Raw genomic sequence first — 23,501 nt, forward strand, 5'->3', positions numbered from 1 at the left:
CTTCTTTGACAAATGAATCTGGACAAGAGGTCCCCAAGATCAGACCAGAATCAGGGGCTGAAAAAACACTGACTCAGGGTTCAGAAACATCTGATGTTGAAATGGCCAAGACATATTCATGTTTCAAGTCTGAACGGTCACTATCAAACTGGTTACGTGCAGAGAAATTTGATTCTCAACCATTATCTAATGCGGAATGTCAAGCCACTCAGAGAAAAGAGTTAGCTGACACAGAAATTACCACTCATGTGCATGTTAACCAATTGAGTGAGGAAACTAATGAAAAGGTAGTTTCAGATGAGGACATTTTTGAATTGTCCTCTGTTCCTGTAATCAAATGGACCCTTGGTAAATTGAAGGAGTTGGTAGATACTGTGCAACGTCAAAAATGCTCTGCCACATCAGTTGAAAGCAAAATACTAAGCCTCTATTGGGGTGGAGATGGGCCAAAGCTTATGGATGCTGCAAGATCTGGTATATTACAGAATATAATGCAAGAGGTTAGATCTGTGTGTGGCGAAGATGACGATATGTCATCACAGTCTGTCATATTTTCACAAGTCAGGCGCAAAAACTGGGGTCAAGTTGAAGAGAAATGTGCCATTCTTAAACATGATTCTGTTCACCCCGAATTCCCGGCGCAAGAGTCATCATGGTTGAACACCAATAAGCAGCTTGATGACATAGACAAGGAGTTTGGATTCCCATGGTCACTAAGATATTACCAAAAGACTCTTCAAAGAGGTGATGAACAACCAAAACTGATTTGTACCGAAAATGAGAAATATGCAGACTCTGCAAGTGACATGCAGACTGAGGTGACTCAGACGAAGAGGTCAACACCCTCTGAATCTGAAGTAATTCAAGGCTCAGGTTTGGCACATAGCTCCACCCAGACTCTCTCAGTGGTTAAGAGGGAAAGTGCAGGTATCATTTTTAGTGACCCATTTTCCTCCCTAGAGATCAACGTGCTGCCACCAGAAGAGGCTTTGCAGTTTTTCAGTGGCCAGCTACTACAAGACGAAGTGAAAGACCTGTTGGAATTGACAATAGAAATGGACGCGGAGCTGATTGAGTTGAAAGATCACTCAGTGGAGGATAAATCATCTGAGAGAGTAGATGTGAATTTGAATGTAAAACTCGAAAACAAAGGCAATGTCCAATCAGAAGATTACTGTTGCCTCTCTCGTTGGATGGCAGTGTTCAGTGGGTCCACCAATTCTTCGTCCTGCAAATGCCAGTACAAGACTGAATTGGGTTCAGCAAAGGCCACTGTAAAAGCGACGGCGTTGGTTGAGGAAACATTGTCTGTTGAACCCAGCACAACAAAAGCAGAACAAAGGGAATGTCTACATTTGTGTAAATCAAATAGCACAGCAGAAGGAAAGAGGGAAGAGAATCCTGTTAAAAATTTGAATCCTCAATCTTGGAAATCTACAGGCATTGAAGAATGCCAAAGGATTGTCTTGTCTGATAGCGAATCTGAGACTGCTCGCCCATACAGAAATGGGGTGAAGAGCTTGCCTTTGTCAAAAGCCCCAGCACTGCAGCTCCCCATCAACCACACAAACATTCTTGAAGTTGAAATTGAAGAGGTCTTCTCGAGCTATGAAGACTTTCTCAAAGTAGCCACCCCAATGTCAGAGCTAGTTTGGGACAATGTACAGCCAAAGCAGAAACATTTGGAATGTGTACAAGAACTTGGTGTCATTTTGGAAGAAGGAAACCCTAGATCTAGTGAAGTTGTTCCTATAGTTTCCATTCCTACTTCTAATCTGCAACCCCAACCAACAGACAAAATCTGTTTCCTTACATCACTTTCCTTGGCACAAAGATGTCAAAAGCATCTCTCTCCTAAAACAAATCATAGCTATAAGGTTAAACAAAAAGGGGTTGGACTCAAGAGAAGATGTGTTGAAAGTCCTCATTCAAAATTGCCTGTCCCAAGAAAGCAAAGGAAAATGAGAGATGGATTGGGTCCCTTCTTTCAACTCGTTCCTGAGGTCAACTTGACTAACAGCGATGACTATTTAGAGCCCCCCAATACAAGTACTTCTAAATCTTTGGAAGAAGAGAAACCTTTAAAAGGTAGCAATCTCCTGAAGCCAACAGAACCTGGAATTGGGACTAAGATGTGGAGGGTCAGCACAGTAACTCTGGCCTTGTTTGGTTCCTCACCCCAGATGAAAAATGGGACTTTAGCAACTGGCCAACGCAAGGACCATAATGCTTCTCGAGCCAGACCTTTTTCAGACAAAGCTCCAGCACCTCCTATAACCCTCATTGTGAATGTAAACTCCTGTACGACAGAGCCCTCCGAGACCAGCCCTCCAGTGGAAAGCCCAGTCAAACAACGGATCTTAAACGAGTGGAAGAACAGTTTTGTCCCGACAAAGAAGACAAAGTCCAGGGGCAGAGCGTCAAGACTACAAAACAGAGGCTTTGCTCCAAAGATTGTTTGTGCTGAAGTGGCCAAAAAGACTGTTGCCCCCACCAACATAGATGGAGGTGCATTATCCTCTGAAAGACGAGACACACCAGAAAGATCTATAAAGGCCAAGCAGACTTTGCGGCACATTGAAAGAGAGAGAATCTTAAACAGCCTGAAACTCAGACTGAAGAAATCAAGGATTGAGGCAGTGCCATCCAGTATCCCTGATATAGTGGGAAAAAGTAAATATGAGATCGGGAACCCTGCTCCTTTGCATCATGAGGAGAACAGTCTTCTTATGTTTAGTGTGCTGCCTGAGTCGTTCAAGTTCAAAGAACCCATGGACCCTCCGACACAGACAGGTTCAATGAAGGGTAAGTAATACCAACACAGATATGCTTGGTCTTACTCCTGTAGCTCAGTTTGTAGTGCATGACGCTTGCAACGCTAGGGTTGTGGGTTCGATTCCCATGGGGAGGCCAGTATGAAAAATGTATGCACTCACTAACTGTAAGTCGCTCTGGATAAGAGCGTCTGCTAAATGACTAAAATGTTAAGGTTACCTGTAATTAGACATTTATTCCTGCTCTTTTCACATTGAAACACTTCCATCAGAAATGGCTGGTCTGGTTGCTGCGACGGCTGAGAGTCCTAAGACAATAGTCCAAAAATACCAAGGTAATAAAGCATGCTATCTATTCAACCATGTGTTGAAAATGTATGTATTGTGGCCACTTCCTACATTGCGTTTTCCATATCTTTGTAAGGAAAGTGTTTCTTGTATCTATGCAGTTTGTTCCCTTTCTCCATTTATTCCTTTGTGTTAATAAGGAGGACGTAGGTTTTTGTTTTATTTGTTGTAACAAATGAACTATTACACTCTCTGTAGGTGTATGGTCTGTTGGCCTTCAGAAGAGAGATTGTCCTCTTACGTCTTCGACCACTAAAGTCCCCAGGTCAACCTCCACCGCCTTCCAGAAGTTTCAGAAGAAATTCAATCAGAAGAAGTAGGCCCGGCAGCTATCCCAATACAAATTGTATTGCCTCCAGTTATGGACTGGAGGAGTGGAGTGAGGACTGTTGCATGACAATCTGATTCTTGTAACTTGTTTCCCATGGAAATATAGGCTATTGGTACAATTTGTTTTTTTGTTTGGTTATGAACATTTGTCATAAACAATGTATGTTCTTTTGGAATGCAGAAATTGACCTTATTGTGGTAAGGTTGGGCAGCTCATAATACGGTTATTATTTACCGTAGATATCGTGAGCCAATATATCTGACAGTATCCTCCTTGTCACACCCTGGCTCTGGGACTCTATATGTTGAGCCAGGGTGTGTTCATTCTATGTGTTCATTTTCTATGTTGGGTGTTCTAGGTTGTGTATTCTATGTTGGCCAGAGTGGCTCCCAATCAGAGGCAACAAGTGTCAGCTGTTGTGGGTTGTCTCTGATTGGGAGCCATATTTAAACTGTATGTTTTCCCTTGGGTGTTGTGGGTTTTTGTTCCGTGTCGGTATGTTTAACCGTGGACTTCACGAGTCGTGTTTTGTTAGTACTTTAATTAAATAAAGTCATGTTTGTTTCACACGCTGCGCCTTGGTCTACTCACTCCTACGACAATCGTGATAGAAAAACCCACCGTAAAAGGACCAAGCAGCGTGTCCAGGAGCAGGCAGACTGGACATGGGAGGAAGCGCCAGGAAAGGAGATGGAGAGGCTGGCGATGGCCCAGGTGGGCAAAGTGTGGTCCTGGGAGGACATGCTCGGGGGCAAGGGACCTTGGGGTAGGATCAAGGCCCTGGCGAGAGAGGAGCAGCGGCGTCAGCAGTGCCATCGTCGGACGGACGAGAGGCACCCCCAATAATTTTTTAGGGGGGGGCACACCGCATGGGCGACTGGGCAGCAGGAGGCTGCCACAGGGCGAAATGGGAGACGAGGAGAGAAGGCCACCGGGTTACGGGAGCCATTGGCGAGAGGAGGGAAGGAAGTTGTAGAGGCACGGCGAGAGGTACTGAGGTGTATTGCCAGTCCGGTCCGGCCCGTTCCTGATCCCCGTTTAAGGCCAGTGGTGTGTGTTCCCAGTACGGTCCGGCCTGTTCCTGCTCCACGCACCAAGCCTACGGTGTGCGTCGCCAGCCCAGTCCGGCCTGTCCCTGCTCCACGCACCAAGCCTACGGTGTGCGTCGCCAGCCCAGTCCGGCCTGTCCCTGCTCCACTCACCAAGCCTACGGTGTGCGTCGTCAGCCCAGCCCGGCCTGTCCCTGCTCCACGCACCAAGCCTACGGTGTGCGTCGCCAGTCCGGCCTGTCCCTGCTCCACGCACCAAGCCTACGGTGTGCGTCGTCAGCCCTGCCCGGCCTGTTCCTGCTCCATGCATCAAGCCTACGGTGTGCGTCGCCAGCCCTGTCCGGCCTGTCCCTGCTCCACGCACCAAGCCTACGGTGTGCGTCGTCAGCCCTGCCCGGCCTGTTCCTGCTCCATGCATCAAGCCTACGGTGTGCGTCGCCAGCCCTGTCCGGCCTGTCCCTGCTCCACGCACCAAGCCTACGGTGTGCGTCGTCAGCCCAGTCCGGCCTGTCCCTGCTTCACGCACCAAGCCTACGGTGTGCGTCGACAGCCCAGCCCGGCCTGTCCCTGCTCCACGCACCAAACCTACGGTGTGCGTCGCCAGCCCAGCCCGGCCTGTCCCTGCTCCACGCACCAAGCCTACGGTGTGCGTCGCCAGCCCTGTCCGGCCTGTCCCTGCTCCACGCACTAAGCCTACGGTGTGCGTCGTCAGCCCAGCCCGGCCTGTCCCTGCTCCACGCACCAAGCCTACGGGGTGCGTCGCCAGCCCTGTCCGGCCTGTCCCTGCTCCACGCACCAAGCCTACGGTGTGCGTCGTCAGCCTGGTCCAGGCCGTTCCTGCTACTCGCACCAAGCCAGAGGTGCGAGTCGTCAGCCTGGTCCAGCCCGTTCCTGCCTGCCACTCGCACCAAGCCAGGGGTGCGAGTCGTCAGCCTGGGTCAGCCCGTTCCTGCTACTCGCACCAAGCCCGGGGTGCGAGTCGTCAGCCTGGTAAGACCGGTCAGCTGCTCCACAACGGAGCGTAAGCAATCCGCTCCGTCAATGTCCAGTCCAGATCCACCCAGGGGCGCCATGGGGGGTTGATTGGAGGGTGGTGGGCAAGGCCGGAGCCAGAACCGCCGCCGAGGAGGTATGCCCACCCAGCCCTCCCCTGTTTAGCTCTTATTGAGGCGCGGTCGCAGTCCGCGCCTTTAGGGGGGGGTACTGTCACACCCTGGCTCTGGGACTCTATATGTTGAGCCAGGGTGTGTTCATTCTATGTGTTCATTTTCTATGTTGGGTGTTCTAGGTTGTGTATTCTATGTTGGCCAGAGTGGCTCCCAATCAGAGGCAACAAGTGTCAGCTGTTGTGGGTTGTCTCTGATTGGGAGCCATATTTAAACTGTATGTTTTCCCTTGGGTGTTGTGGGTTTTTGTTCCGTGTCAGTATGTTTAACCGTGGACTTCACGAGTCGTGTTTTGTTAGTACTTTATTTAATTAAAGTCATGTTTGTTTCACACGCTGCGCCTTGGTCTACTCACTCCTACGACGATCGTGATACTCCTCTCTACCTCAGGCCTGACAGGCAACATTGCGAAACTTCATCTAATTTAAAAACCCTAAACTAAAGTTTTGTGGGTCATTGGATGGCTGTATTTTAATGTTTATTTCATTTTTTTTTGTCATTTAGCAGACACTCTTATCCAGAGCGATTAGGGTTAAGTGCCTTGCTTAAGGGCACATCGACAGATTTTTCACCTAGTCAGCTCGGGGATTAGAACCAGCGACCTTTCGGTTACTGGCACACCACTCTTACCCACTAAGCTACCTGCCGCCACGATATTTCAGTGTCGTATCTGACATTTTTTGGGGTAAACAGTATTTTATGCAAAACTCATGTTTACTGTTTGAATGTATCACAGAATGTGAACAATGCAAAATTGACTGGTTTGTTTGAATTTGTAAGCTAAATCATCCCGCCCACCTCTCGACTGTTCCCTTTTACAATCTTTTATAACAAGTGGGTAACTTTATCAGTAGTTATTTTTCTGGAGTTTAAACAGAATCCTTTTGTTGCCACGGGATGAACAGTGTTGTATGGTTAGAGATACAGTGAGGGAAAAAAGTATTTGATCCCCTGCTGATTTTGTACGTTTGCCCACTGACAAATAAATTATCGGTCTATAATTTTAATGGTAGGTTTATTTGAACCGTGAGAGACAGAATAACAACAAAAAAATCCAGAAAAACGCATGTCGAAAATGTTATAAATTGATTTGCATTTTAATGAGGGAAATAAGTATTTGACCCCCTCTCAATCAGAAAGATTTCTGGCTCCCAGGTGTCTTTTATACGGGTAACGAGCTGAGATTAGGAGCACACTCTTAAAGGGAGTGCTCCTAATCTCAGTTTGTTACCTGTATAAAAGACACCTGTCCACAGAAGCAATCAATCAATCAGATTCCAAACTCTCCACCATGGCCAAGACCAAAGAGCTCTCCAAGGATGTCAGGGACAAGATTGTAAACCTACACAAGGCTGGAATGGGCTACAAGACCATCACCAAGCAGCTTGGTGAGAAGGTGACAACAGTTGGTGCGATTATTTTCGCAAATGGAAGAAACGCAAAAGACTGTCAATCTCCCTCTGCCTGGGGCTCCATGCAAGATCTCACCTCGTGAAGTTGCAATGATCATGAGAACGGTGAGGAATCAGCCCAGAACTACACGGGAGGATCTTGTCAATAATCTCAAGGCAGCTGGGACCATAGTCACCAAGAAAACAATTGGTAACACACTACGCCGTGAAGGACTGAAATCCTGCAGCGCCCGCAAGGTCCCCCTGCTCAAGAAAGCACATATACAGGCCCGTCTGAAGTTTGCCAATGAACATCTGAATGATTCAGAGGAGAACTGGGTGAAAGTGTTGTGGTCAGATGAGACCAAAATCGAGCTCTTTGGCATCAACTCAACTCGCCGTGTCAAAGGGACGATGGACGGGGCCATGTACCGTCAAATCTTGGGTGAGAACCTCCTTCCCTCAGCCAGGGCATTGAAAATGGGTTGTGGAAGGGTATTCCAGCATGATAATGACCCAAAACACACGGCCAAGGCAACAAAGGAGTGGCTCAAGAAGAAGCACATTAAGGTCCTGGAGTGGCCTAGCCAGTCTCCAGACCTTAATCCCATAGAAAATCTGTGGAGGGAGCTGAAGGTTGGAGTTGCCAAACGTCAGCCTCAAAACCTTAATGACTTGGAGAAGATCTGCAAAGAGGAGTGGGACAAATCCCTCCTGAGATGTGTGCAAACCTGGTGGCCAACTACAAGAAACGTCTGACCTCTGTGATAACTTTATGTTTTTTACCCCATATGTAACTCTGTGTTGTTTTTTATTGCACTACTTTGCTTTATCTTGGCCAGGTCGCAGTTGTAAATGAGAACCTGTTCTCAACTGGCTTACCTGGTTAAATAAAGGTGAAAAAAATAAAAATAATAAAAAAAAATTGCCAACAAGGGTTTTGCCACCAAGTACTAAATCATGTTTTGCAGAGGGGTCAAATGCTTTTTTCCCTCATTTAAAATGCAAATCAATTTATAAAAATGTTGACATGCGTTTTCTGGATTTTGTTGTTGTTATTCTGTCTCTCACTGTTCAAATAAACCTACCATTAAAATTATAGACTGATCATTTGTTTGTCAGTGGGCAAACATACAAAATCAGCAGGGGATCAAATACTTTTTCCCCTCACTGTACTAAGCCAGCTGAAACAAGGTTGCATTGCAGTATTCTGGATGGATACAGCAGGAAACCTGTATGTGTGTAGTAACCACTGACCTGGTGCATTACATTTATATATATATATTATATATTTTTGTCTACCTAGTGTTATTTCTTTAATATGTTGGTGTATGTTATGTGTCTAAATAAATATTTTGTATACTAATATTGTTGTCAGCAGCATCATTCACTTGGCTTTTGTTGATTTATAAGTAAGACAGGCAGGGTACATTCTGTTACCAGAGGTGTCTGTTGGTTAGGTGTGAATGCTAATCCAGAGCAATTAGTACTAGTCTGTGAAACTGTTGGGCATCAGTTGGTTAGATTCCTATTGACTTCTGGAATACCATCTAACACTTTGAAGCTTGAATATAATACAAACACCTGCTCTGCAGAGATTGCTAACACGAAATCCAACTGATATGTTGTGCAAGGTGAAAATGCTTGCTTGGCAAATTGAGGAAGAGTAATTCACTATCTATACTACCATTAAAACCCCAGATTGTAGCATAACAATGGATCCTTCTTGATAAAATGAGTTTCTCTGGTATTAAGGAAGTCAGGATGCAAGAATACAAATAAACTCTTAGATGGAGATTTTATACAATGTATTTAATTATACAGAACCAGATTCAACATAACAAGCTGCAAGTTAGTTGCCTCTTGCTATCAGAATGAGAGACAGAGATCTCTCAGTTTATATCCTTCAAGATAAACAAGTTTTTAACCAACATCTGTCAACCATCACTGAAGGACCCTCCCAACCGAGAAGGTACCAGCCGGCACCCCAGACGGGACAGTCCCTCTATAACTTATTCTAAGATAAATAACAGTGGTTCCTTCAGACTTTTTGGCTCCCAGAGTGACATGATAGCTCCTGAGTGGCGCAGTGGTCTAAGGCACTGCATCGCAGTGCTACCTGTGCTACTAGAGATCCTGGTTCGAATCCAGGCTCTGTCGCAGCCGGCCGCGACCGGGAGACTCATGGGCGGCGCACAATTGGCCCAGCGTCGTCCAGGGTAGGGGAGGGAATGGCCGGCAGGGATGTAGCTCAGTTGATAGAGCGTGGCGTTTGCAACGCCAGGGTTGTGGGTTCGTTTCCCATGGGGGGCCAGTATAAAAAAAAAAAATGTATTCACTAACTGTAAGTCGCTCTGGATAAGAGCGTCTGCTAAATGACTAAAATGTAAATGTAAAATGATAAATGGATTGAAGGCATTCCCAAATCCTGTGTAATCACGTAATATCACCTCTGAAATAAACTCAGTTTTCAAAAAATTTAATCACAAACTGTATCAATCCGGGGGTGGCAGTATCATTAGATGCTGAATAACGTTTGATACAGTGGAATGGGCATATTTGGTGGCGGTCTTAAAAAATGTAGCTATTGTATAAATCTGTTGGATTGAGCTATTGTATAAATCTTTAAGAACAAATGGACAAATGATTTACGTTATCAAACGGGACAAGACAAGGATACCCACTGTTGTTATCTATTTGCTTTAGCCACAGAACACATACACAATGCTGCTGCCACCGCTGCAGGAACAATCCATCACAGCTGCTTCCTGCCAGAGACCAACCAACAGGATACATCCAGAGAGTGAGACTGGATACAAGCAAGAAGACATAGAACAATCACTTCAACTCTATCCACATGTACATATTACCTCAACTAGCCGGTGCCCCCACAGATCTGCACCGGTACCCCCCTGTATATAGCATTTTTACATTTACGTCATTTAGCAGACGCTCTTATCCAGAGCGACTTACAGTTAGTGCATACATTATTTATTTTTCATACTGGCCCCCCGTGGAAATCAAACCCACAAACCTGGCGTTGCAAACTCCATGCTCTACCAACTGAGCTACATCCCTGCCGGCCATTTACTCCAATTGTGCGCCGCCCCATGGGTCTCCCGGTCACTGCCAGCTACGACAGAGCCTGGATTCAAACCAGGATCTCTAGTGGCACAGCTAGCACTGCCTTAGACCACTGCGCCACTCGGGAGATACATATATAGCCTCACTACTATTATTTTATTTTACTTCTGCTCTTTTTTTCTCAACACTTTTTTGTTGTTGTTGTTTTATTTTACTTTTTTATTAACAAATAAATGCTTTGTTGGTTAAGGGCTGTAAAGTAATCATTTCACGGTAATGTCTACACCTGTTATATTCGGCGCATGTGGCAAATACAATTTGATTTTATCTATATAGCAAGCTAAACATTTATCCCTACATAAAAGCCAATTCTGACTTGCTTTATGAAACTAATAAGAATTGCCTCAGGTCTACATGGAAAATGCTGCCAGGTTATGCGCAGTAAATGCGCATCTCTATTCCCTCAACACGCAACAAAGCAGCACACTCACACTACACCCAAACATTCGTTTGTTTATGTTTATATAACTGTGGGTCTAATCCTGAATGCTGATTGGTTAAAACCGCATTCCAGCCGGTGTCTATTCCACAAGTTACCACCCGCTAAATCTATGACGTTAAAATGCCTATTTACTCTGTTCCATCTGACTGCACAATCCACTGTCTCATCAGCCCAGCATGGCTATTTATGAACATGATCTCCAATATAAAAAGCATCTAGACATTATCTCACATGTCTTTTAGACTAACATTTAGTTTTCAACAGATTTGTATAAACCTTGCTGTCTGTCTCTCTGACATTTGCAACATTGTTTCAATATTCAAATTCGATCTCTAGCTGTCCCATTGTAATGAATGTGTCGGGATGAGACAGACATGCAGTGTTTTTCAGCCAGTCGAAATGATGAATCAGCTGGCATCATTTTTATGGATATATATAAAGACATGTCAATTGAAAAAAATATGAAATGAAACGAATTGCAGTCTTTCTAGCTTCAGTTTGACGTGATTGTGTTAGTTGTGTTGTTGGCTAGCTCCTCTGAACAACAGTGTCCTGAGGAGTGAGTACATTTTCTATTCCAGGCGAAGTCACGTCTCATTAGCTCATTGTTATGGATGTATCCAAATAAATGTCACTAGAAAACAGCTTAAACAAATGCGGCTACTTTGCTGTTATTCTGGCTACACTATTTGACGTGACTGTAAGTTAGCCGTAGTTGGCTAGCTAGCAAGCAATAAGAACGTTGCCAGCAAGTATGGCAATGGAACATTTAGAACGAACGACTGGGTCGCGTCCATAGATACAGAACAAAAAGACCAGCCGGTTTGGGTAGCAACCCTAGATTTATGTTGGGACTATATCAGCGGCTCTCTATATTTATTATTATTATATTATTATATCTCCAGGAAGGAGGAGTAGGGTTGATCCGAGCGTTCTGACCTCACAACGGCACCCAAGCTAACTGGCTAAAGTTAGGTAGCTTGCTAGCTACTTCAAGACAAATGAGAGAACACCTCACTCTGACCATTTTTCTCGCCCTAGCATAGCTGGTTAGGGTGTTTTCATGTTATCCAGAGCGTAGGTGACTGTAACTGCGCTGCTGGCAACAATTTAATTACGCTTTTTTGCCGACGTTTACTGATATTCAACGGGTGTTGATCGTTCGTAAATTCATCAGTTATTCTGCACGCTGAAATCGGAGTAGATATCCAGAGTGAATTTACGAACGCACCCTATATCTCGTGGAAGTGTGTGAAATTATTCTCTTATATTTTAGATGTGCTGTTAGCTTAATAAGAAAGCATTAATTATTAAACATAATAGGTTTGTACTGTACTGATATAAATTGGTCAACATAACAAGCTGTGATTAATGTGAGGAACTGTTAGGGAGTAGGGTGAGATAAGGCTTGTGACTCACTTACACAAACACTGCCTCTTTGTTGAACTGTCCAAGGACATATGTACAAAGAGTACAGTTAGAGTGGGAAAGTACTAAAATCTCAGGAACAGGAAACTGTGTCTATGGGTGCTGACTATTGAGACAAGTTGTGACGATAACAACTTATGCCTGGCAACAGTGAAGCGCCAAGGGGCTGGGACCAGCCTGTGCGCCAACGATAGGCTGAGTAAGTCTAAACCACGCTCAGTCTCTACTCTGATAGGCCAGCAGGGAGCGGGAACTATCTCTGTCAGAGTATTTAAAGAATAACTTATAACAATGGACCAGTTCTCTGACTGCCCTGCGTGGTATTTCAGTGGACCCGTATATACGAACATCATATTTACCATTGAAGTGTTTTGCATTAATTAAAATACTAGTCTATTTTAGAAGACGTGTGTTGACCTCTTTTTGTTCCTATACCAGATTTGAATTGACGCAACTTAACAGATGGATGAAATAGTATGAATAAATTCATGAATATATGTCAATCACTATTTGAATATGTTGGTAACCCGTTGTATAAAAGTGATAATACCCTCGAAGCCGGTGTTTGGAGGATATATTGGCACGGTTTTCCGGGGCTCGACTTCGTCTCGGCCCTAACAACACCAGTGCCAATATATCCTCCAAATACCGGCTTCGAGGGCATTATCACTTAATTGGACCACCTGACAGGGAGCTAGCTTTCGTAGCTTAACTAGCGTCTCCATTCTCACTTTCCCAGCCATATAAGTGGCATTATGGCAGCGGATTCGCTTTTGAATATGTGAGTGAGTATTTCTTGCAGGTTACAGTAATGTTCGTTGAGCGGCTCTGAAAGGTGATTTAGCTAGATGTTCAGTGATGTAGCTATATTTCCATTCTTGCAGAAGCGCCGTATGTGTTGCAATCGATGCGGACAGATACCTCAGTTACTTCATGGCTTTACCTGCGGGCATAAAAGACAAGCTGTTGCGAATCATGTCATCAAGGGGCATGATGACCGACCTAAACATCAGTTAGTTAATGGGGTGACAGGTAGCTTAGTGGTTAAGAGCGTTGTGCCAGTAACCGAAAGGTTGCTGGTTCTAATCCCCGAGCCAACTAGGTGAAAAATCTGTCGATGTGCCCTTGAGCAAGGCACTTAACCCTAATTGCTCATGTAAGTCGCTCTGCTAAAGAGCGTCTGCTAAAAAGAAAAAAAAAAAAAGGTAATAGCTGTGTGCTTTATGAAATAGTGGTGTCCACTGCAGGTTCTGGAGAACTACTATGTGCAGGTTTTCTTCCCAGCCCAGTACTTATCACGTCCACCAGCGGCTCTCTCACAATTGAACCTGGGGATGTGGTTCAGCAATAATCAAAATATTGGTATTCATTCTGTGTTACTACTGGGCTAGAACCAACTCCTGATAGAGGTCTCAAAATCAGAGCGCCCTACATTGATTCTTATAAAGTCTAAATTGATTCCTACTGTGCATGCCCTCAGCTGATGCATCCTGGGACACATGCTGGACTGCGGAGTGTCTGACTCTGCCCTCTGACAAATCTGCTACCCACTGCTCTGGAGGAGCCACCTGCAGTATCACCTCAGAGGGTACTTAACTACCAAAAGTAACCATATCTGTGTTTAAAAATATACTCTGTATATACTGTGTAAAGTGTTTTACACTGTTTACTATTCTGTTTGTCAGCACCTCTACCAACATTATCTAGTGTGCACCAGCTCATGCTTTTTACTGGACCACCTCACTGTTTACAATACAATTACAATAAAGTACTTTACAATACATTACAATATTACATAATATAATGTGATGTAATACAATTACATTGCGCTATACAACTTAAATGTTGATTTGTTGGTTCTCTGTAGGTATGAGGGCCCTGACGGCCTCCTGCCCCGGCCTGCAGGTGGTGGACCTAACTAGGTGTGCTGCAATGACAAATGAGGGGGTCCTGGCTCTGGCCCACGGCTGCAGCTCCCTGGAGGTCCTCTCGCTCTGGGGTTGCTCTTCTGTGGGAGACGCTGCCCTTTTGGCGCTTGCCTCTCGGGAACCCAGGTAATTCAATTGAGTGAGTGAAATGCTTAAGTTTTCACTGTAGGTTCACGAACAGATTGGATGACATATCTTTCTAATAAACTTAACCCAGGGTTTAAGACTGAAGGCTACGTGAAGGCTGCGCTCATCCTATTCCTAATATTTATATTATTTCAGTGTAACAGGAATGCATTATTTATCCCTCTGGACGGTGCATTACCAGGTTAGTACTTTGATGGACATTAGCTTATTGCTTATACATATCTATTTGTTAATCACCCCAGTAAAACAGATGATTTGCTCTTTGTTTCAGGTTACAGATGAGGGTATCATTGGGCTGGCTACTGCACCGTGCTCTAACAGTTGAAAGGTAAGAATAATAATAATAATAATAATATTCCATTTAGCAGACGCTTTTATCCAAAGCGACTTACAAGACAAACAAATGTGCATATGAAAATTAATTTCCTCATCAAGGTCAATAAACTGTCCCTTTCTGCTTGTGTTGTGTGGATCATGTTTGTTCACACTTCAAATCTCAAAATATACCATAGTATAAGTGTAGTCTTCGTAAACCCAACTCTAGGCAACGTAGCATTGGATACATTGTGGGAGGCAATCCGTCTGCCAAGGGAGACTAGTATAAGCATGCAAAAAAGTAGAAGGCCTGTGCACATTTCTTCAAGGTGAGGGCTATGGCAGGAGCAACTTAGTATCCAGACACGTGCAAAAACTGCACACTTGGAAAGATAACACACCGACCTTGATTCATGTCTTGTTAGTTTATTTGTTTTTATACAAATACTTGAATCAAGGTTGTCATTGTTTTTCCAAGTGTTTCGTTTTCACATGTTTTTGGAGCCAGAGTATTGTTTCTAAGCAGACAGGGATCTCTAAACTATGTGATTGATTGTGTTGTAGAAACTCCAGTTGACCCAATGTCGTAACCTGACAGACAAGGCGGTGAGGGCTGTCCTTACAAACTGCCTCAATGTCCGGCTCTTCACCTTCGACAGATGTCCTCTCATCACTGGTGAGCTTTTGGCTCATAGTATAAGTTGTCTAGCCCGGTCCAGATCTGTATGTGTGTTTAATACATTGGTATTCAAAAGTGTGGTAAATTCACAACTGTATGTAACCCTAACAACCTTTGTCTTTCAGATCAAGAGTCTCTGCGCAGCCTTTTAGGCCCGGATAAGTTCCAATGGGTATCATGGACAGTGTACTGAGGGAGAAGTTATCCATAAATGCAGACTTATATGCTGACCACACCGCTCGCGTCTCAAAATAAATGTACACATACATGTTATTCAATCATTGCACCCACACTGCTCGCGCTCGTCAACGAGCGCCTGCGTGGCCAGGCGCTAAAATAGAACTTGACGCGCTGCAAGTCCCGCCTCTCCCATCTCCTCATTGATTTTTAGGAGTATATACCATGTGGGTGATTGAAAGATGAACTGAGGTCCACACTCCAGTCCAGTTGGTGGTGGTAATGTACCTTAAAGTTGGTTGCCAACCGCCATATAAAGTCCAAAGAAGAAGAAGCCATTACAAGAAACAAACTCAGTTTACACTTTTATCTGTGGATTAATTGTCGGAGTAGAGGCCCTTGTGCATTTCAGGTAAAACAACAACCCAATGTTTATATCCCAGGACAAATTAGCTAGCAACAGCATAAATGTTTAATGCTTTTCGACCTGTCCCCAAATTAATATAGTTGGTTAAGAGTTTGTTTTGATATTTCAACCTGCGTGTCCGGATCGCGTCTGGTGTGGGTGGACAAAATCAACATGCAGGCGCGCGCCCGGTCTAGTCAACATATTAGGAACAGATCACCCTACCCCAATCCTAAACCTACCCATTAGATGGATGAAAACATTGTCTAAAATGATCGAAGCTTCTGGGACCAAAGTGTTGCGATTTACACCATATACACAGAAGTATGTGGACACCCCTTCAAATGAGTGGATTCGGCTATTTCAGCCACACCCGTTGCTGACAGGTGTATACAATCGAGCACACAGCCATGCAATCTACATAGATCAAATCGTACTACACCGGCTCCGACGCTTGTCGGATATGGCAGGGCTTGCAGACTATTACAGACTACAAAGGGAAGCACAGCCGCGAGCTGCCCAGTGACACGAGCCTACCAGACGAGCTAAATTACTTCTATGCTCGCTTCGAGGCAAGTAACACTGAAACATGCATGAGAGCATCAGCTCTTCCGGACGACTGTGTGATCACGCTCTCCGTAGCCGACGGGAGTAAGACCTTTAAACAGGTCAACATTCACAAGACCGCAGGGCCAGACGGATTACCAGGATGTGTACTCCGAGCATCCGCTGACCAACTGGCAAGTGCCTTCACTGACATTTTCAACCTCTCCCTGTCTGAGTCTGTAATACCAACATGTTTCAAGCAAACCACCATAGTTCCTATGCCCAAGAACACTAAGGTAACCTGCCTAAATGACTACCGACCCATAGCACTCACGTCTGTAGCCATGAAGTGCTTTGAAAGGCTGGTCATGGCTCACATCAACACCATTATTCCAGAAACCCTAGATCCACTCCAATTTGCATACCACCCCAACAGATCCACAGATGATGCAATCTCTATTGCGCTCCACACTGCCCTTTCACACCTGGACAAAAGGAACACCTATGTGAGAATGCTATTAATTGACTACAGCTCAGCGTTCAACACCATAGTGCCCTCAAAGCTCATTACTAAGCTAAGGACCCTGGGACTAAACACCTCCCTCTGCAACTGGATCCTGGACTTCCTGATGGGAAGCCCCGAGGTGGTAAGGGTAGGTAACAACACATCCGCCACGCTGATCCTCAACACGGGGGCCCCTCAGGGGTGCATGCTCAGTCCCCTCCTGTACTCCCTGTTCACCCATGACTGCATGGCCAGGCATGACTCCAACACCATCATTAAGTTTGCCGACGACACAACAGTGGTAGACCTGATCACCGACAACGATGAGACAGCCTATAGGGAGGAGGTCAGAGACCTGGCCGTGTGGTGCCAGGACAACAACCTCTCCCTCAACGTGATCAAGACAAAGGAGATGATTATGGACTACAGGAAAAAGAAGAGGGCCGAGCACGCCCCCATTCTCATCGACGGGCTGTAGTGGAGCAGGTTGAGAGCTTCAAGTTTCTTGCTGTCCACATCACCAACAAACTAACATGGTCAAAACACACCAAGACAGTCGTGAGAAAAAGAAAAAAAAAGAAATTTTTTTTTTTGTAAAGTGGTGATCCCACTGGCTATAAGGTGAATGCACCAATTTGTAAGTCGCTCTGGATAAGAGCGTCTGCTAAATGACGTAAATGTAAAAGAGGGCACGACAAAACCTATTCCACTGAAAAGATTTGGCATGGGTCCTCAGATCCTCAAAAGGTTCTACAGCTGCACCATCGAGAGCATCCTGACTGGTTGCATCACTGCCTGGTATGGCAACTGCTCGGCCTCCGACCGCAAGGCACTTCTGAGGGTAGTGCATACGGCCCAGTACATCACTGGGGCCAAGCTTCCTGCCATCCAGGACCTCTATACCAGGCGGAGGAAGGCCCTAAAAGTTGTCAGACTCCAGCCACCCAAGTCGTAGACTGTTCTCTCTGCCACAGCATGTCAAGCGGTACCGGAGCGCCAAGTCTAGGTCCAAGAGGCTTCTAAACAGCTTCTATCCCCAAAGCCATAAGACTCCTGAACATCTAATAAAATGGCTTTTACAATGCTGCAACTCTCTGTTTATTATCTATGCATAGTCACTTTAATAACTCTACCTACATGTACATATTACCTCAATTACTGCGACTAACCGGTGCCCCCGCACATTGACTCGGTACCGGTACCCCCTGTATACAGCCTCTCTATTGTTATTTTACTGCTGCTCTTTAATTATTAGTAACTTTGATTTTTTTTTTTTTTTTGGTATTCTTTCTTAAAACTGCATTGTTGGTTAAGGGCTTGTAAGTAAGCATTTCACTGTAAGGTCTACACCTGTTGTATTCGGGCATGTGACAAATAACATTTGATTTGATTAGACAAACATTGGCAGCAGAATGGCCTTGCTGAAGAGCTCAGTTACTTTCAACGTGGCACCGTCATAGGATGCCACCTTTCTAACAAGTCAGTTCGTCAAATCTCTGCTCTGCTAGAGTTGCCCCGGTCAACTGTAAGTGCTGTTATTGTGAAAGGGAAATATCTAAGCGCAACAACAGTGCTGAAGTGCGTAGAGCGTAAAAATCGTCTGTCCTTGATTGCAACACTCACTACCGAGTTCCAAACTGCCTCTGGAAGCAACGTCAGCACAATAACTGTTCGTCGGGAGCTTCATGTAATGGGTTTCCATGGCCGAGCAGCCGCACATGAGCTAAGATCACCATGCGTAATGCCAAGTGTCGGCTGGAGTGGTGTAAAGCTCGCCGACATTGGACTCTGGAGCAGTGGAAATGCGTTCTCTGGAGTGATAAATCACGCTTCATGATCTGGAAGTCTGATGGACGAATCTGGGTTTGGCGGATGCCAGGAGAACTCTACCTGCCTGAATGCATAGTGCCAACTGTAACGTTTGGTGGAGGAGGAATAATGGTCTGGGGCTGTGCATTCCGGCAGGTAGCGTTCTCCTGGCATCCACCAAACCCCGATTCGTCCATCGGACTGCCAGAGAACGCATTTCCACTGCTCCAGAGTTCAGCCGACACTTGCCATTGCGCATGGTGATCTTAGGCTTGTGTGTGGCTGCTCGGCCATGGAAACCCATTTCATTAAGCTCCCGACTAACAATTATTGTACTGACGTTGCTAGTGTTGCAACCGAGGACAAACAATTTGTATGCGTTACAAGCTTCAGCACTCGGCGGTCTGGTTCTGTGAGCTTGTGTGGCCGACCACTTTGCGGCTGAGCCGTTGTTGCTCATAGACGTTTCCACTTCACAATTACAGCATTTACAGTTGACTGGGGCAGTTCTAGCAGGGCAGAAATTTGACCAACTGACTTGTTGGAAAGGAGGCATCCTATAACAGTGCCACGTTAAGTCACTGAGCTCTTCAGTTAGGCCATGTTACTGCAAAGGTTTGTCTATGGAGATTGCATGGCTGTGTGCTCGATTTTACACACCTGTCAGCAACGGGTCTGGCTGAAATAGCCAAATGCACTAATTTGAAGGGGTGTCCAAATACTTTTGTATATTTAGTGTATAGCTGGCGAGTGCTTGTCCCCTGGCCAGTATACTGTCCAGAATGTAGAAGAAGGGCCACAGTTCTGGTCTTGAATGCCAAAACCAAAAATATGGAGTTAACAGTCTCAAATGGACTTCTGTAGTGAAGTTATGCTTACTTACTATTGCAGTGATTTCTATAATAAAGTTATTTATATCATTATCCGAGCCAAAGCCTTGACAGTATCTATTTGTACTAGTGCAAAGTGCTTTGACAAGTTTCATATACAGTTGAAGTCGGAAGTTTACATACACTTTAGCCAAATACATTTAAACTCAGTTTTTCACAATTCCTGACATTTAATCCTCGTAAAAATGCCCTGTCTTAGGTCAGTTAGGATCACCCCTTTATTCTAAGAATGTGAAATGTCAGAATAATAGTAGAGAGAATGATTTATTTCAGCTTTTATTTCTTTCATTACATTTTACATTTACATTTTAGCAGACGCTCTTATCCAGAGCGACTTAGAGTTAGTGAGTGCATACATTTTCATACTGGCCCCCCGTGGGAATCGAACCCACAACCCTGGCATTGCAAATGCCATGCTCTACCAACTGAGCTACAGAGGGCCCACAAATGTTCAACACATTCACAGTGGGTCAGAAGTTTACTTACACTAAATTAGTATTTTGTAGCATTGCCTTTAAATTGTTTAACTTGGGTCAAACGTTTCGGGTAGCCTTTCACAAGCTTCCCACAATAAATTGGGTGAATTTTGGCCCATTCCTCCTGACAGAGCTGGTGTAACTGAGTCAGCTTTGTAGGCCTCCTTGCTCGCACACGCTTTTTCAGTTCTGCCCACATATTTTCTGTAGGATTGAGGTCAGGGCTTTGTGATGGCCACTCCAATACCTTGACTTTGTTGTCCTTAAGCCATTTTGCCACAACTTTGTAAATATGCTTGGGGTCATTATCCATTTGGAAGACCCATCTGCGACCAAGCTTTAACTTCCTGACTGATGTCTTGAGATGTTGCTTCAATATATCCACATAAGTTTCCTTCCTCATGATGCCATCTATTTTGTGAAGTGCACCAGTCGCTCCTGCAGCAAAGCACCCCCACAGCATGATGCTGCCACCCCTGTGCTTCATGATTGGGATGGTGTTCTTCGGCTTGCAAGCGTTCCCCTTTTTCCTCCAAACATAGCAATGGTCATTATGGCCAAACAGTTCTATTTTTGTTTCATCAGACCAGAGGACATTTCTCCAAAAAGTACGATCTTTGTCCCCACGTGCAATTGCAAACTGTAGTCTGGCTTTTTTATGGTGGTTTTGGAGCAGTGGCTTCTTCCTTGATGAGCGGCCTTTCAGGTTATGTCGATATAGGACTTGTTTTACTGTGGATATTGATACTTTTGTACCTGTTTCCTCCAGCATCTTCACAAGGTCCTTTGCTGTTGTTCTGGGATTGATTTGCAATTTTCGCACCAAGTATGTTAATCTCTAGAAATTTTCTGAGGTCTTGGCTGATTTCTTTTGATTTTCCCATGATGTCAAGCAAAGAGGCACTGAGTTTGAAGGTAGGCCTTGAAATACATCCACAGGTACACCTCCAATTGACTCAAATGATGTCAATTAGCCTATCAGAAGCTTCTAAAGCCATGACATCCTTTTCTGGAATTGTCCAAGCTGTTTAAAGGCACAGTCAACTTAGTGTATGTAAACTTCTGACCCACTGGAATTGTGATACAGTGAATTATAAGTGAAATAATCTGTCTGTAAACAATTGTTGGAAAAATTACATGTGTCATGCACAAAGTAGATGTCCTAACCGACTTGCCAAAACTATAGTTTGTTAACAAGAAATGTGTGGAGTGGTTGAAAAACGAGTTTTAATGACTCCAACCTAAGTGTATGTAGACTTCATATTTCAACTGTAACTGTTGTCTTTTTCAGGTACAAAACTCCAACATACTTGGATAACATTACCTGCGCTGAAGACGCCTATATTGGTCTGCTAATTAAGTACTAGTAAAGGCCCAATGCACTACTTTTGTGAAAAAATGTAAAATGTATTGGAGTGTTTACCATCATTTGTAACTTGAGTCTGATAATTATCTGTACAAAATAGTTAATCTAATAATACTTGTTGTCGTGCTCTAGATTGCACGGTAGAATTAACTTGACAATAGAGACTGATGTACTTTTAGCTTTATATCTGAAGCATGGTAAGAATTAACACTGTGCACGCATGCATACTTCAAACTGCAAGACCGCTCATTTACATATCCCCTTGACCTTCAACCTCGAGTGATACTGATTGGCTGTTAAACATAAGGGTGTTATGGATTCATTAAAGGTGTATAGCTCCATATATTACACTTGTGGAATATAAAAATACTTGATATGTTTTCCAGTTTCTTGAAATACTTTGCAAATGGAACTTATTTCCATGTGAAAACTGAAATGGTCTGTTCATTCCTTTTAGTAGACAATCTTATCCAGAGCAACTTACAGTAGTGAGTGCAAACAATTTCCTACTTTTTCGTACTGGTCTCCCGTGGGAATTGAACCCACAACCCTAGCATTGCAAGTGCATGCGCTACCAACTGAACCACATCATCACAAACCACTTGATGTCTCAATGTAATCAATTACTGTATTGTGCATGGTTTTTCTTCATGGTGATGGAAAGTCTACAGCAGGGCTCTCCAACCCTGTTCCTGGAGAGCTATTGTCCTGTAGGTTTTCACTCCAAACCTAATCTAGCACATCTGTTCTAATAATTAGCTGGTTGATAAGCTGAACCAGGTTAGTTACAACTGGGGTTGGAGAGAAAACCTACAGGAGGGTAGCTCTCCAGGAACTGGGTTGGAGACCCCTGGTCTACAGGTACAAACCTAGATGACCAGCCTATGTGCAATACAGTAATTTACATTAAGTGGTTTGTAAAGATGGTAAATTAATACTGCACAAAAAGTGTTTGTTTTCCATGTTATTTGATCAAGAAAAATATTTAATTTGATGTATATGTTTTGTGTCTTTGCCCATAACTTTGCACCTTTTGGTGTAAATGTTTGAGGGCAGGGTTTTGTTATTTCTGGATTCCTTTAGAATGATAATCACAGAGAAAGGAATGGGGCAACAACTCTTACAATTCCAACTATTGAATCCTGCAAGACACTTTTCTTAATTATACAACTACCTTTTTTTTGCCTGTGCTACAGATATATATATCGGTCTGCTAATACTAGTAAAGGCCCAGTGCACTACTTTAGTGAATTTATTTTATTTTTTATTCCGATTTTTCAGGGGGTGCTGCAGCACCCCTACGTCCCGCAACTATGCCCTGACTATCCATACATTCAAAAAACAAGAACATTGTGCCTTCTGGTTTTCTTAGTTTACTGTAAGGAATTTGAAATGATATATACTTTTACTTTTGATACTTAAGTCAAGAGCTGCCAACTTTCACGCATTGTTCGTGAGACACGTATTTGATCCTCTTCTCACACTCTCATGGCACACCTCTTATATCTCACGCATTGAAAAGTACTGATTTTATTTTTGTAATTCGCGTTAACTTTTCAACAGTGCTCCAAATTGTTTTAAAATCGGAGCATCTGCTCCTGCAATTTAACATCACGAGCGGAACCTCTATCATTGTCCTGTCTTGCCACAGCGCTGTGAACCGCGGCACATTGAAGCATATGATTGGTCTAGTTATGTAAGTGATGAAGGGGATTGGATGGATGCATTTTTTAAAGAAACACTCCTCAAGATAAGAGTGGAGCTGAATGGAGAGTGAGAACTTTCTCCACTGAGTTTATAAAACTGTAAAAATAGTGTTTTATTTACAATGTTGTCAACAAATTTTGGTTGCTTTTACTCCCGTCCCTATTGCAGAATGCAGCCTTTTGACAGCATGTACTAAAACTGATTTAATCCACACTTGCATTAGTCCCCTCCCCGTTTGGTGATTGGCATTTAGGCTGTGACAACGAAAGGCAGCAGACAGACCTACAGTATGTTTTAGCAGGGAAGTTTGGTAGGGTGACCTGATTTGTAACCATGAAAATAATCTTGTCAAACAGATTGTGAACCCAAAAGTGTATGTTTGATTCTAGAGAGGGGACAATGAATAGAAAAATTATTTGGTTAGGGTGTAGGGGCAGATTTATGACATATTGTCTTCAGGAGATTTTAGTATATACA

Source organism: Coregonus lavaretus, assembly GCF_964263955.1.
Source record: "Coregonus lavaretus genome assembly, chromosome: 9".
In the NCBI taxonomy this organism is placed as follows: Eukaryota; Metazoa; Chordata; class Actinopteri; order Salmoniformes; family Salmonidae; genus Coregonus; species Coregonus lavaretus.